This window comes from Phocoena sinus, chromosome 2 (genome assembly GCF_008692025.1).
Source record: "Phocoena sinus isolate mPhoSin1 chromosome 2, mPhoSin1.pri, whole genome shotgun sequence".
Classification (NCBI taxonomy): domain Eukaryota; kingdom Metazoa; phylum Chordata; class Mammalia; order Artiodactyla; family Phocoenidae; genus Phocoena; species Phocoena sinus.
In genome coordinates, this window is record NC_045764.1 from 85,689,404 (window position 1) to 85,706,665 (window position 17,262).

The window sequence follows — 17,262 nt, forward strand, 5'->3', positions numbered from 1 at the left end:
TGGAGAGAACCAAAGAGATGATTCAGTTCAAGTCCCTCATATACAGATGGGGAAACTGAGGCCCAGGGAAGTCAAGGGACCTGCCCAAGGTCACAGACTTTTGGAGGCATATTAAAAGAACCCAGATATCCAAATCCCCAGGCTCTTGCCACTTCACCCTTTGCCTCAGAAACTAGAAAATCCCCTAGTTTATTTATTTTGGGCTGCCTTGGGTCTTCATTGCTGCACGCGGGCTTTCTCTCCCTGTGGCGAGCGGGGGCTACTCTTCGTTGTGATGCACGGGCTCTAGGTGCGAGGGCTTCAGTAGCTGTGGCACGTGAGCTCAGTAGTTGTGGCTCGCGGGTTCTAGAGTGCAGGCTCAGTAGCTGTGGCACACAGGCTTCGTTGCTTCGCGGCATGTGGGATCTTCCCGGACCAGGGATCAAACCCATGTCACTTGCATTGGCAGGTGGATTCTTAACTACTGTGCCACCAGGGAAGCCCCCAGTTCTACTTTTGAAAATAAATTCTCTAAGGAAAGCTTTGTTTTCTGGCCAAAATAGTTGTGCTTGCTGAGCTGGGGGTGATAGAACTCCTGAGGAAGAGGTTGCCAAACTTTACTACCCCATGACATTGCAGACCTTACAGCTTCCCTGCACCTGGAATCTTCTCTAGCCAAGCAGAAAATAGCAACAGGGCAGCACCACCAACCACCAGCAGCTTCTACCATCATCACTGTATTTACCTCCACCAGTTGCAGAGGGGCTGCCTTTCTCCTGGCCATTTTCTTACCTCTGTATATGTCCTTAAGCCCCAAGAGCAGTGAGACCACTTCCTGTGGGTGTGCGATGGTGTTAGAAGGGGAAGTATAAGCGCTTTGCTGAGAGATTTCATTCTGGTGTTTCATGCTGCTCTAGCCGCAGATGTCTGCTGGACTCTTCAAATCTCTTTTCTAACCTGGAAATGCCATTTATCTCCCTCAAGGCCATGCTGCTTTTTTCAAGGGCCTCAGGTGTCCGGAGTGGGTGGACGTGCTCTGGATGTTCAACTATGATGTTAGTAATGTGTGGGATATGCAGGGTGGTTCGCGCCTTACAAAATGCTTTTGGGCAGGTGATCTTCTTTGACCCTGTGAGGAAGGTAGGGCAGCTATTCCTGTACCCATTTAATGGATGAAGAAACTGAAAATAAATCTGATCATTATTCAGATTTATCCAGTGGCAGAGATGAGGTTAGAACCAGGGTCTCCTGGATTCAGTATCTTTTCCACCAAAAATAGAGTAGTCTTTTAAAATATATTAATTGTTTTTAACTAGAAAATACACATCGTTCAAAATTCGAAAGGTACAAAAAGGTGTACAGTGAAAAGTAAGTCTCCTCCCTGCTTATCAGCTCTTCCTACCCCCAAAATGCAACTTCCTAGAGACACAGCTTCCAGAGCTAAACTAGACGCATACCGGCAATATATATGGCTACATGTTAATAAACACATATATTTGTGTGTATAAACATAAAGGAGGGACTGCTTTTATTCACTTAAACAAATGTATTTTCCACTTCTGCATGTGAAGCTGCCTTCCCTAAGGATCAGTATCGCTCCTGTGGTTGGGGGGAGTTAAATACATGCCCTCTGGAATCAGGCAGATCTACGGCAGAGCTGGCACTGATCACGTTCATGTAACATAACCCTTCTCATCTGACAAATGGATGTAATAACTCCTAACACAGGGACTTCCCTGGTGGTCCAGTGGTTAAGACTCCAAGCTCTCAATCCAGGGGGCCTGGGTTCGATCCCTGGTTGGGGAACTAGATCCCACATGCTGCAACGAAGATCTCTCACGTGGCAATGAAGGTCCCGCGTGCCACACCTAAGACCTGGTGCAGCCAAATAAATAAATGAATATTGAAACCAAAACAAACAAACTCCTAACACATAAGTGAGGCAGCATCTGTAATGTGTTCAGAACATAATACATGTGCTCAATAAATGTTGGCTGTTTCCTATGTGCCTACTGTGTGCCAGACCCTGTGCTGGTCCAGGAGAAGGGAGATTAATAAAATGAGGTGTTGGCCCTTAGAATGCTTATCATTTAAAATAGGGGAAGGAGATCTAATAAACAAACAAATTATAGTACAGCAGAATGAACAGAAGCACTCAATCGATTAGAGGATAAGAGTACAGACTCTGGATTCAGACATTCTGGGGTTCAAATCCCATCTTGGACAAGTTACCTCACCCTGAGCTTTTTTGTCTACAAAACAGGAGTTGTGAGCATTAAGTGAAATAACGCACAGCACTTAAAACAGTGCCTGGCACGTGATAGACATTCGATAAAGAGTGATTTTAATAGTTATAGTATCTAATTCCACATATGAATAAATGCCACAGTAGGAATACGTACCAGGTGTCAAGGTAGCAGGGGGAGAAGGGGAGCATTACAATGACACGAGAAACATGGCTGTAGCCCCTCCGTTGGGATTCCCGCCTGCCGGGCCCCGTTGCTGGCATTTCACCTGGGTCCTCTCACTTAATGCTCTCAGCCTCGCTGTGAGGATGGCATTGCTCCCTTTTCACAGAAGGAAACCAAGGCTTCAAGAACTTCTGCCAAGGCAGAGGCAGAAATGGCAACTTCCTTTTCATCCTCCTCTTGCCACCTGGCTCCCCAAAGAAGAGAGTCACTAAGACCAGGACGTCGGGGACCCAGGGTGCTTCCTGGGTGGATCTCTCCTTGCTCTCCAGTGTGTACCAAGTCCTGCTGTGGCTCTGGGCCTGGGCCAGAGCAGGAACAAGGTGGCCACTCCAGCAACCTCTGGGGACCCTCAGCGTGCACCCATGGCCACTCAGTTATGATAGACAATGAAGACATGCCAGACCCCGGATCCACGTGGTTCAGGAGCACTGGGGTTCTATCTGTACCTGCTCTCGCCTTACCAACATCTAAGTTCCGGGGGGAGACTGGAGGGAAGTGAGGCAGAGACAAGTAATAGGGGAGGGAGTAATTGGGCACGTTATTGAAGGAGGGGGAGGATGGGCCCTTTTGGCCTGGCAATCTCGGGGGGTCCTCTCGAGGGGCTCCTGGTGCCACTGCTGTGATGAGCGCCGGCCTCGAGCAGCACCGGCAGGGCTCACACAGAGGCAGCCGAGGCCGCTGTTGAGTTGGCAAAATGCCAGAGGGTAGCTTCTGCTGCTGTCATCACTGCTGTCGATGTTACCGTTTGCATCGTTTATATGGTACCTTCTAGTTTCCCCAGCACTTTTATACCCACCATTTCACTTTATTTCATAATTGATTACAAGGTTTATGTACAGTTGGGATGTGTTGGTGTGGGGAGGCTGGGAATGGGTCTCCAATTTTCTACCTCCTGCAGTGGATTAAGTAGGTATTATTAGCCCCATTTTAGCAATAAGGACACTCAGAATGTGAACACTTAAGTGTCTCGCCCGAGGTCACAGAGCTTATATGTGGCCAAGCCAGGGGTTTGAACTGCAGGGTTCTCGTGCTAACATGCTGTGATGCTACATGTTGATCCCTTGTGAGACCCTGCACAGCTTCCGCCCTGTACCGAAGGGCCTCTCGGTTCTATGTTCTTTACCAGCTGGGACTAGCCTGTGTCCCACAGCCTGAAGGAATAAGGTTCTCATTGGCAGATCTGGAATTTTCTCCTTTCCATGTTCTAGGGACACTCCCCTCACCCAAACTTTGGATCCTGTTGTGGACTGAATTGTGTTCCCCGCCAAATTCACATATTACAGCCCTAACCCTCAGTGTGACTGTATTTGGAGATGGGCCTTTAAAGAGGCAATAACGGTTTAATGAGGACATAAGGGTGGGGCCCTAATCGGACAGGATAGGTGTCCTTATAAGAAGAGGAAGAGACACCAGCATGCTGTCTCTCCGTGCATGCACAAAAGAAAGGCCACGTGAGGACACAGTGAGAAGGCAGCTATCTGAAAGCCAGGAAGAGAGGCCTCACCAGAAACCAACCCTGCCAGCACCTTGATTTGGGGCTTCTAGTCTCCAGAACAGTAAGAAAATAAAGTCTGGTGTTTAAGCCACCAGTCTGTGGTATTTTGTTATGGCAGCCTGAGCACACTAATATAGTTCCCATGACCAAATCTCCACCCTCCATCTTCACGATAAGGCTTGGAGTCCATGTGATTCACACAAGTGATCGCCTAGCATTTTCCCCATTACTGTGTAAACTCTTTTGTCTCTTTTTTTTTTTTTTTTTTTTTTGTGTGTGGTACGCGGGCCTCTCACTGCTGTGGCCTCTCCCCCCGCGGAGCGCAGGCTCCAGAAGCGCAGGCTCAGCGGCCACGGCCCACGGGCCCAGCCGCTCCGCGGCACGCGGGATCCTCCCGGACCGGGGCACGAACCCGCGCCCCCTGCATCGGCAGGCGGACTCCCAACCACTGCGCCACCAGGGAAGCCCCTTTTGTCTCTTTTTTCTCACCTTCTAAGCTCAAATCCTTCACCTTCAAGTTAGTTGGACTAACTTAGCTGCCCTCTGTTATTCTGTTTCTTATCAGCTTTTCTCTGGCCCGCTAGATATTATCCTTATAAGACACTAGGTCTCTTTTCTTCTTTGATTCTCTTACAGTTGCCCATGACTTATTCCGTGTTGGTGGAACCATATGTACAGATGTGGAAACATATGATTTGGAGTCTCGGCTCTACCATCTTCTAGCAGAGGGCCTTGATCAAGTCTCAGGATTGCTGGAGTAAATGGATTAGTGTACTCGAATGGGGTGCGCCAGTTGTGAAGTGCTAGTCAGTTGCATAGTGCTATCGTAGTTGGTGGTGTAGGCGAAGGTGGTTTCAGTGAGCTGCTTGGAAGAGCGCCCTCACTGATTTGTGCCTGGACATTAGGCCATCACTGAGGAGCAGTATGAAAAACATCCCTGTGAAAGTCCTAAAGAGCATTGCTGATGTTCACAAAAGGGCTGTGTTTATTTAAACAAAAACTTTCAAGAGAAATCTGTAGAGAAATAGCTTGTGATCCTGAGACGCAGGTTTGTTTTCATCAGTGAACACCAGGAATCGTGGAAATGATCATGTTTCCCTCTTTGTCTTGGCTACTTGGGAGCCAGGAATTAAATTGACAGCCTATTTCTAGCAAGTTTACTTGCCCTTCTGTCAAACACTTTATATACTATCACCACTGCTGTCACCTTAATTTCCTTGTTTGTTATCTTCACTTGGTTCTTCAGTGTGTTTATTTCACAAGTTAATGGATGAATACATTCTTGTAAAGATAAAAACTCAGAATTATACAGAGCATGACTTGAAAGTATTCATTTATTATTACGGTGTGGTACTGTCTCTATTTGTGTAAGCAGCCTCAAATTCATCTGGAACAATATTAGGAATAATCAGGTTTTAAAAAACAAACGAAGAAAAAACTTTATTTGAAAGCTTACTACCATGCTAGGTACATTTGCATATACTTTCTCTTTTAATTCCAACAGCAGCTCTATAAGGTAGATATCATATGCCCACTTTATAGATGAGGCAGTTGAATGAGGTTAAGTTAGTTGTCCAAAGTCTTAGACAGTAAGTGGCAAGGCTAGGAATGAAACTCAGTCTGAGATTCACAGTTTGTGTGTCAGCTCGTTTGTTTGTTTGTTGTTGTTGTTTTAAGTATCTCACCTCTCTAGAGCAGAAAGTAAAATTACAAAATTTAGGTACAACTAGAGTGTGTGTGTGTGTGTGTGTGTGTGTGTGTGTGTGTGTATGTGTGGCGGGGGGATGGCGTTGGGAGTGGCTTATGAATTGCTCTTCATTATACCCACTCCTCACTCTGCTTCAAGCCACTGAAATTATTTAGGAATTCAGCTAAGAGCCTTTTTTCCTCCTTAAGTGCCGACAAAGACCTGGCCCACGATGGCTGATCTTGTGCCAACTCCAGGTGAAAACTCAGCAAAGGTCAGGTGTAAGAGCGGGTAGCCTTTAACCTTCCACCATTGACCTTCCCCTGCTGGTCAATGGGCGGCAACTGTCAGGCCAGGATACAGGGGTGGCCTCTCTCTCTTGGGAAGAGGCAGTGGCAGCATCTGTATTGCCAATAGCTAGTTAGGGTCTGTTGGAAAGGAATCTGCTCATCTCCCACTCCTGTCCTCAACACCCCAACAAGGGCAAATTCTTATTGCTCTGTAACATGTTTGCCTGGGCCCCTCCACGGCCACTGGTTCAAGTAATTTGTACTGGCTTCCCTCCTCCTCATTGGCCCTGGCCAGAGGATGCAGCTATTGACATAAACACTGACCCCTGTCCCAGCTAGCAGGCAAGCTCATTGCTATTTTCATCTGAATTCCCAGCATCTTGGAGAAAGAGCTTGGCCATTCTTATCATCGGATCCCTGAGGAGGGAGGTGAGCCTGCGGGCTCCTTCTGTACCCTTCCTTCGACTTGGACTCAGAAGACAAAGGTGAACTTGAGTGCTGTTGGGGACACAGCTTCCCTTTATGCTGCTGCCAGGCCCCGGGGGCTGCCTTCTCTCCAGCACTGAGGCCCTTTTGTCCTGCGGGGCACCCACGGCCTGACTGCCCACACTGTTAAAGCGCAGTTTCGTATCCCTCCCCCCCTCCCCCGTGAGTCCCTGGGCCTGGAGACGGGCTTTTGAGTTTCGCGAGCGCACACTGGCCCTTTTCTTCTCCGGGCGCCTGCAGCTTAGATGCGGAGCGCCTGGCAGCCTGGCGCTCAGCTGCTCTTTTTCAGGGAGGCCGTGCGAAAGTGCGCACAGGGCGCTCTTTCGGCCCCGGGTTTCCCCGGGACTGGTGCTCAGCCCCCGGCCTCCGGCAGCGCGGGACGAGCCCACCCGTGCCAGAGATCATCCGGGAAGCTGGTCGTCCAGCTCTCATTCCAGAACTTGTAAACAGGCATCCTCGTTGACCCAACTCATTCTGTATACGAGGATATTAAATTTTTTTCACCATAATCCTATTATTAGAAGTTTCAAACTTGCAGAAAAGTTGAAAGAATGATAAAGTGGATACTCATATACCCATTATCTAGAGTCTGCAATTAGCATTTTTTGTATGGAAGGGTTTAGCTATAAGAGCTAGCACTGCCCTATGGTGTGTGTGTGTGTGTGTGTGTGTGTGTGTGCGTGTGTGTGGTGTGTAGAAACCCAAATACCCCTCCCACCCCGTTTGTTGAATTATGGCACATTTGCATAGTGTACCGCATAGCAATTAAAATAACATGGTACATTTAGTGACGTGAAAAAATGTGGGTTTTCTGTTAACAGGAAAAAAAAGGTATAAAACTGTATGCACACTATTATGTTATTTTTGTTTGAAAAAATGTTCATGACTAGGGGAAAAAAACCACCCTGAGGTTATATATTATAATATTAACAGGATTGTGTCTAACTTAGCATATTAGTGAATTTGATTTTCATCTCTGGCTTGTTTTTATTTCTTTCAATGAAGTATGTCTTTGTAAGGTGAAAACATGGATTTAAAACATGTATGGAAAAATGGATTTAAAACAAGAGGCCGACATGGCTGTCTGGGATTTTCCAGCACCATTTACTGTGACAGGAGTCCTGGGCTGTTCCGTCCCCTATGCAAACATTGCTGCATCGCTGGTCCTGGCCATTTAGAGCTCCACCAGCCTGACACAGGTTCCCAAGTATGAGCACCAGACTCTCCTTTCCTTCATTGTCCCTGCTCTCCTGCAGCAAACTGGACTTATCCCTCTCATCACTGACTCGTAGGCAGAGAGGTTCTTAGCCACTAAAGAGTGAGAGTCCTATCATGCTATTCACTTGGTCCCCTCCTGGAAGTAAAAGTCCTGGGGGATGAAATTCCTCTTCTTCAAGAGAAGGCCAGGGCCTAACCCAGGGGCTGTATGCTGCCTGTGGGCCCCTGAGTTCTTTCTCTGTGAGAAGCCTGGCCCCAGTTAGACTCCCAGGAGAAGCTCTGCTTTAGTTTGGGTTCCTCAGGAAACTTTAGGACCAGCTGGATAATATTTTCATCACCATACAAAAAATGGCAGTTTCAGAGACAACAGCAATAAGAGTCACTCTATACACATATTTTTAGCTCACAAAGTAAATTCATACATTCTCTTACAGTGGTTCCCAGAGCAGTATCAAAAGTCATTTGGAGATGGACATAGGGCTGCCGAGTTTATTTTGCCATGTAAAATCACTTAAAATCTACTATTTATGATTACAATTACTTCATAACAGAAAAGACATTTTACCACATATACAAAATAAAAAGAATAATCTCGAAAAAACAAACAAAAATCCCCAGCATTTAAATTTAACTTTATAAAATTCTAACTATATAAAGTATACCTCTCCGTCCATGTACTTTTTTTTTTTTTAACATCTTTATTGGGGTATAATTGCTTTACAATGGTGTGTTAGTTTCTCCTTTATAACAAAATGAATCAGTTATACATATACATATGTTCCCGTATCTCTTCCCTCATGCATCTGCCTCCCTCCCACCCTCCCCATCCCACCCCTCCAGGCGGTCACAAAGCACCGAGCTGATCACCCTGTGCTATGCGGCTGCTTCCCACTAGCTATCTACCTTACGTTTGGTAGTGTATGTATGTCCATGCCTCTCTCTCGCTTTGTCACTGCCACCCTTCCCCCTTCCCATATCCTCAAGTCCGTTCTCTAGTAGGTCTGTGTCTTTTTTCCTGTCTTACCCCTACATTCTTCATGACATTGTTTTTTCTTAAATTCCATATATATGTGTTAGCATACGGTACTTGTTTTTCTCTTTCTGACTTACTTCACTCTGTATGACAGACTCTAGGTCTATCCACCTCATTCCAAATAGCTCAATTTCGTTTCTTTTTATGGCTGAGTAATATTCCATGGTATATATGTGCCACATCTTCTTTATCCATTCATCCGATGATGGACACTTAGGTTGTTTCCATCTCCGGGCTATTGTAAATAGAGCTGCAATGAACATTTTGGTACATGACTCTTTTTGAATTATGGTTTTCTCGGGGTATATGCCCAAGTGGGATTGCTGGGTCATATGGTAGTTCTATTTGTAGTTTTTTAAGGAACCTCCATACTGTCTCCATAGTGGCTCTGTCAATTTACATTCCCACCAACAGTGCAAGAGTGTTCCCTTTTCTCCACACCCTCTCCAGTATTTACTCTTTCTAGATTTTTTGATGATGGCCATTCTGACTGGTGTGACATGATATCTCATTGTAGTTTTGATTTGCGTTTCTCTAATGATTAATGATGTTGAGCATTCTTTCATGTGTTTATTGGCAGTCTGTATATCTTCTTTGGAGAAATGTCTATTTAGGTCTTCTGCCCATTTTTGGATTGGGTTGTTTGTTTTTTGTTATTGAGCTGCATGAGCTGCTTGTAAATTTTGGAAATTATTCCTTTGTCAGTTGCTTCATTTGCAAATATTTTCTCCCATTCTGAGGGTTGTCTTTTCGTCTTGTTTATGGTTTCCTTCACTGTGCAAAAGCTTTGAAGTTTCATTAGGTCCCATTTGTTTATTTTTGTTTTTATTTCCATTTCTCTAGGAGGTGGGTCAAAAAGGATCTTGCTGTGATTTATGTCATAGAGTGTTCTGCCTATGTTTTCCTCTAAGAGTTTGATAGTTTCTGGCCTTATATTTAGGTCTTTAATCCATTTTGAGCTTATTTTTGTGTATGGATTTAGGGAGTGATCTGATCTCATACTTTTACATGTACCTGTCCAGTTTTCCCAGCACCACTTATTGAAGAGGCTGTCCTTTCTCCACTGTACATTCCTGCCTCCTTTATCAAAGATAAGGTGACCATATGTGCATGGATTTATCTCTGGGCTTTCTATCCTGTTCCATTGATCTATCTTTCTGTTTTTGTGCCGGTACCATACTGTCTTGATTACTGTAGCTTTGTAGTGTAGTCTTAAGTCGGAGCCTGATTCCTCCAGCTCCGTTTTTCGTTCTCAAGATTGCTTTGGCTATTCGGGGTCTTTTGTGTTTCCATACAAATTGTGAAATTTTTTGTCCTAGGTCTGTGAAAAATACCAGTGGTAGTTTGCTAGGGATTGCATTGAATCTGTAGATTGCTTTGGGCAGTAGAGTCATTTTCACAATGTTGATTCTTCCCATCCAAGAACATGGTATATCTCTCCATCTATTTGTATCATCTTTAATTTCCTTCATCAGTGTCTTATAATTTTTTGCATACAGGTCTTTTGTCTCCTTAGGTAGGTTTATTCCTAGATATTTTATTCTTTTTGTTGCAATGGTAAATGGGAGTGTTTTCTTGATTTCACTTTCAAATTTTTCATCATTAGTGTATAACAATGCCAGAGATTTCTGTGCATTAATTTTGTATCCTGCTACTTTACCAAATTCATGGATTAGCTCTAGTAGTTTTCTGGTAGCATCTTTAGGATTCTCTATGTATAGTATCATGTCATCTGCAAACAGTGACAGCTTTACTTCTTTTCCGATTTGGATTCCTTTTATGTCCTTTTCTTCTCTGATTGCTGTGGCTGAAACTTCCAAAACTATGTTGAATAAGAGTGGTGAGAGTGGGCAACCTTGTCTTGTTCCTGATCTTAGTGGAAATGCTTTCAGTTTTTCACCATTGAGGATGATGTTGGCTGTGGGTTTGTCATATATGGCCTTTATTATGTTGAGGAAAGTTCCCTCTGTGCCTACTTTCTGGAGGGTTTTTATCATAAATGGGTGTTGAATTTTGTCGAAAGCTTTCTCTGCATCTATTGAGATGATCATATGGTTTTTCTCCTTCAATTTGTTAATATGGTTTATCACATTGATTGATTTGTGTATATTGAAGAATCCTTGCATTCCTGGAATAAACCCCACTTGATCATGGTGTATGATCCTTTTAATGTGCTGTTGGATTCTGTTTGCTAGTATTTTGTTGAGGATTTTTGCATCTATGTTCATCAGTGATATTGGCCTGTAGTTTTCTTTCTTTGTGACATCCTTGTCTGGTTTTGGTATCAAGGTGATGGTGGCCTCGTAGAATGAATTTGGGAGTGTTCCTCCATCTGCTATATTTTGGAAGAGTTTGCAAAGGATAGGTGTTAGCTCTTCTCTAAATGTTTGATAGAATTCGCCTGTGAAGCCATCTGGTCCTGGGCTTTTGTTTGTTGGAAGATTTTTAATCACAGTTTCAATTTCAGTGCTTGTGATTGCTCTGTTCATATTTTCTATTTCTTCCTGATTCAGTCTTGGCAGGTTGTGCATTTCTAAGAATTTGTCCATTTCTTCCAGTTTGTCCACCTTATTGGCATAGAGTTGCTTGTAGTAATCTCTCATGATATTTTGTATTTCTGCAGTGTCCGTTGTTACTTCTACTTTTTCATTTCTAATTCTATCGATTTGAGTCTTCTCCCTTCTTTTCTTGATGAGTCTGGCTAATGGTTTATCTATTTTGCTTATCTTCTCACGTCTATGTACTTTTGATATTATTACTATTTCTCTATAAATTGGCAAAAACTTTTTTAAAGACAAGCACTGGTTTGGGAACCAACATTTGGGAACCATTTCTCCATCGTTTTTGATACGTACAATCACCCACTTGCAAGTGAGAAAACTGAGTTTCAGAGATCATCAGCTCATAAGTGGTTGCACTAGGATTCAAATTCAAGTCTGTCTGCTCCAGACAAGTGATTTTCTCCTGTTCCAGATTGTGTCTGTGTAACCAGGCTGCTTTGTGGTTCTTCCAGGAAATAGTTGACAGAAAACAGGCCTGATTTGCTTTTCAAAGTCTTGGCTAGACTTGGGTCACCAGAGTAAGCCCAGTGGATCAAATTGTGTCTTTGATCCAAAAATCACTGAGCTCATCAGATGGTATTAGCCTTTGAGAAGTTCCTCCCTAATTTCATTATTTGCTTTACCAGCAAAACTATCCTTACAGTTGGTTTCAAGGGCAGGAACACATATTAGAATTCTAATCTACCCGTATACATCTACTGACTGATGCCTGAAGTTCCTCCAGTTCAATCGTCTCCATTGATGTATTTGAAAAAGAATATCATTAAAAACTTGGGAATAAAGTAAAAAAGAAAAGTGAATAGTATATCCTTTCAATGTTATGGTGAAGCATTGTTTAACAGACTCAACCAAGAATTCTTTAATTATCCAGGGAATGTAGTTGTGTCTGACTTTGCTTTTTACTATTAATTAAGGACTCAGGCTCTGAAGTTACATGTTAACTTGTAGACTTTGTCTAGAATAGCGGCAAATTATTTTTGTCCAGTAGAAAAGATAACCCCAAAGGTTATGATTTTATGGCCCTGTAGAACATTAACCAGTTTTGTCCCTAGGTTGGCAGACTTATTTCATTACACCTTTCCTGGTAGACTGTATAAATCCCTGTTCCTCCAATTCCCATTTGAAACAGCCTTACCATACTGCTGGTTTCATCCCTCTTTGATGAGCTGAATAAAATCTATTTAAAGGCAGTTACCACCTATACCACTTTAAAATATTATCAGTTATTTGCCTCTGTGAATGAAGAATCTGAGAACACATTTTGAGAAGTTGAAAGATACAGTATTTGGGATGTGAGGAAGATGCGGGAGAGGGTGCATTGCAGGGAGGGGAGATTAGCTAAACTTCTCAGGACAGTTGTACGAGAATACCTTCACATAGTTCCTTTTTTCCATAGTTCCTTTGTCCTTGAGCAGTGGCCAGTAAGCATGCCTTGCGAGAAACAGGATTTACAAAGAATAATGACTGGAGAAGAGGTTGAAAAGCTAGTTGGGGTTAGCCATGGTGAGAGATTGGAGTTGTACCCTGTAAATCATAGGAATTATTAAAGGTTTTAATCCAGGAACTGATAGGATCGTAGTTTTGAATTAGAAAGAAAGATAATTTTGATAAGAGTATATTGGATGGGTGGAGGGAGAATCTCAGTGAGAGATGACCAGGGTTTGACTTGTATGTGAACATATATGAATGGAAAGTTGAGTATAAAATCAAATGGCAGTTCCAAGGCAGAACAGACAGATTTGGTGAGTGATGAGATGTAGGAAATGAAGAGAGGAGAGAGTCTGAGATGACAATTGGATGGATGGGAGGATGGTGATGTTGATCAAAGTCTGTATTTTTGACCTGCTGAGTTTGAAGATTGCCAGAAATTTGAACTTAAGAGTTTGGACTAGAAAGAAAACGAAGTTTAGCGGTTCACTGGTTATGAATCGAAGCCATGGACATGCATATGAGTGTTGAAGAAAAACATATCATTGGGAAACCTCTCCACTACTTCACTGGCTAGGGAACAATTGCATCGTTCACCAGAGGGCATCCTCTTCAATTACAGTACGCTACTGCCATGAACAGAGCTGCGCAACGAACGGTGAATAGTCCATGGCTTTTCAGAGCCATGAAGAGTTCACTGTCAACCACCTTGGCAAAAAATATGCATTTCCCACAGCCATTTTACTTTGTGGAATTGGAGGCTTAGGAAGACAAAGCACATTTCTTAAATGTATGTTGCAGGAATGGAAGATTAGACTAGAAACACTTCCTAGGGGTAATGCTGCAGTCCTGGCAAGCACAGGTGATCTGACCCAAACTTTACACCCCTCGTGCCTTCCTGTCTATTGACAAGCTTGATAAGAGCAGAGCTGAGTATGGGACAATTTGTCTACCTTATTTTTGTCCCTCCCCAGCTCTGCTTTCTGCAGTGCTTTCTCTTGACCTCCATGCCCCACCTGTAGGATCAGCATGATTCCAGGCTGCAAAAGTAGAGAGCAAAGTGTAATTAATTCCCACGTATCCATCATCCAGCTTTAATCATTATCAGCACACAACCATTTTGCTTCATTTGTGCCCCATTCCCCCTACTTTTCTCCCCTGCTAGATTATTTTAAAGTAAATTTCAATGATCACATCACTGCATCACTAAATACTTTCATATGTATCTCTAAAAGATAAGGATTTTGAAGGGGACATAATTTAGGGAAAATTTTAAGATGTTCTAGATTAGAGTGTATAGGCTCAGTATCCATTCAGCCTTGCTGTTGTTCAGCTCTGCTTCTCCCTTGGACCTTTGCTCTGATAATAATGGCTATCTCATAACAATGGCCTGCTATATGTCACACACACCCATTTAGCCCTTACAGTAATGCTACGTGTATGACAGACATTATCTTTTTTATACAGATGAAGAGAAACTGGGGCTCAGAGAGGTGAAGTAACTTGCCAAAATGACATAGATGGTATAAAGGGAAGACTAGAGACCAAAGCATTTTTTGGTCAAAAGAAAGACTTGTTTACCTTGTTAAGGAGGTTCTGTAAGGGAGCCCAGGCTTTTGAAAGCTTAGCTCACACACACACAAAAAGTTTCTGTTCAGTTTTAGCCCCAGTTTCTCTTTATGTATAAGAAAAATAATGTTGGGACTTCCCTGGTGGCGCAGTGGTTAAGAATCCACCTGCCAATGCAGGGGATAGGAGTTCGAGCCCTGGTCCGGGAAGATCCCACATGCCGCGGAGCAACTCAGCCCGTGGGCCACAACTACTGAGCCTGCACTCTAGAGCCCGCGAGCCACAACTACTGAGCCTACATGCCACAACTACTGAAGCCCACGTGCTCTAGGGCCCATGCTCCGCAACAAGAGAAGCCACCATAATGAAAAGCCTGTGCATGGCAATGAAGAGTAGCCCCCGCTCTCTGCAACTAGAGAAAGCCCACGTGCAGCAATGAAGACTCAAGGCAGCCAAAAATAAATAAATAGATAGATACATAAATGTCTACTATGCAGCATTGCTGTAAGGACTAAGTGGGTGTGTGACACAGAGTAGGCCATCATTATGAGCTAGCCATTATTATTAGAACAGAGGCCAGAGGGAGGAGAAGAACTGAACCCTACCAAGGCTGAACAGGTATTTAAGGGGAAATTTAAATCGATATTTAAAGAGAATAACACAAAATTACCAAGGTTACCAGGTTTGCACTTAGTCCACTCATGGTGGAAGAACACCGATTTTCTCTTGTGATTACCACATCTGCAGAAGCCATCACATATCTTCACTCATCAGTATTGCAAAAGCAGTTTGGGTAGGGAGTGTGTAAGTTACAGGAAAGGCTCATGATATCATCTAATTCTGATATCAGAATTAGATGGGGCAAACTTTTTCTACCATTTATTTATTTACTTATTTATTCAGGTTATTGTTGTTGTTGCTTTTTTAATCTCTCTGTGCAAAATGCTTCTTCCCCCCTGATTCTTAGTACTAAGTGTCTGTATTTGTTTCTATTGTTGCCATTAAAAAATTGCCACAGATTTAGCAGCTTAAATGACACAAGTGTATTATTTTAACTTCCCACAGGTAAGTGTATTTCTGGCCACCAAAGTCCACATCTGTCCCACGTGCAAAATACACTCACCTCATCCCAAATTCCCCCAGAGTCTCAACTTATTACAGCATCAACTCAAAGTCCCAAATCTCATCAGCTCAAAAGGTTTAAATCTCATCATCAACTCAGGTATGGGTGAAGCTCTCAGAATGATCCATTCTGGGGCACAATTTCTTTCTACCTGTGGACCTGTGAAATTAAAGAAACAAGTTACCTGCTTTCAAAATATAATGGTGGGACAGGCATAGGATAACAGTTATAGGTATTTCAGTTCAAAAAGGGAGAAAGTGGAAAGCAAAAAAGAGTCATTTGTCTCAAGTATTTCTAAATCCAGCTAAACAAATTCCATTAGGTTTCAAGGTCTGAGAATAATCCTTTGTGGCCTGTGGCTCTGTTCCCTGGACTCATGGCTCTGCCTTCTGTCATCTTTCCTTTTTCGTGAAGGGTAGCGTGGGTTTGCAGCTGGGAGTAGTTTTATCAGCCTGTTTCCTACCTATAGAATTTTTGGAGTTTGACAACCTTCAACTAGAAGGTTTGACAACCTTCTTTAATTTTGGACTTTCTCTGTCCATTTCAGTTCAAGCTGGAAGGGTTTCTGCTGGCATGACATTCTCAAGAACCTTGTGGGTCTCCCATGTATGTAATGGGGATTTACTCCCTTAGACAAGAGGCTCATTCACAAACCTTTCCTAGGTAATCCCATTTCTATTTTTGGCTTTTGTTTATGTGGCTGAGAGAACAGACCTTAAACTCTCTAGTTTGATTGAGGGTATTTATGAGGCACATCCTTAATCCAAGGGCCTTTTGTGACTTTATTCTCTGACCTTTTGATCTTTCCAATATGTCACACCTTCAGCTTTTTCTGTAGAGTGCACATTTCCAACAGTGAATCTTTTAATTTTAGCACCTTGCCATCCAGATACTCTGAGAGTTTTCAAAATGATAAAAATCCTGGTTCTTCTTTGTTTAACAGTTCTTCCATCAATTTATCTCTTTCCTCTTACATTTTACTAAACCAGCAAGAAGAAACTACAACTCACTTTCAACACTTTGCTTGGAAATCTCCTCTGCTAAATGTCCAATTTTAGTTTTTACAAATCCTGCTTTTCACACAACTGCAAGACACAATTCCAATGTTCTTTTTTAAAAAATTTTATTTATTTATGGCTGTGTTGGGTCTTCGTTGCTGTGCGCAGGCTTTCTCTAGTTGCAGCGAGCGGGGGCTACTGTTCATTGTGGTGTGCGGGCTTCTCATTGTGGTGGCTTCTCTTGTTGCGGAGCACGGGCTCTAGGCACGTGGGCTTCAGTAGTTGTGGCACATGGACTCAGTAGTTGTGGCTCACAGGCTTATTTGCTCTGTGGCATATGGAATCTTCCCGGACCAGGGCTTGAACCCATGTCCCCTGCATTGGCAGGCAGATTCTTAACCACTGGGCCACCAGGGAAGTCCACCACTAAACTTTCTGCCACTGTATAACAAGGATTCTCTTTCCTTCAGTTTCTAAGGGCTTGTTTTTTAGTTTCTTCTGAGACCTCATAGGCAGTACCTTTAAAGTCCATATTTCTAATAGTAATCCACTCAAAAGAAATCTAGACTTTTAAAATCATTCTTCCACCCATTGCCTGTTGCCCAGTCTGAAAGCCACTCCATTTTTTGTATTTGCTACAGTGGCACTCCACACCTGGTATCAAAATCTGTATTAGTTTTCTATTGCTGCCACAACAAATTACCACCAACTTATCTTCAACAACGTAAATTTACTAACTTACTACTCTGCACATTAGAGATCTGCCATGGGTCTTACCAGGCTAAAATCAAAGTGTTGGGAATGACATATATACACTATTATGTATAAAATAGATAACTAATAAGAACCTGCTATATAAAAAAAAATAAATTAAATTTAAAAAAAGTGTTGGCACAGCTGCATTCCTCTCTGAAGGTTTTAGGA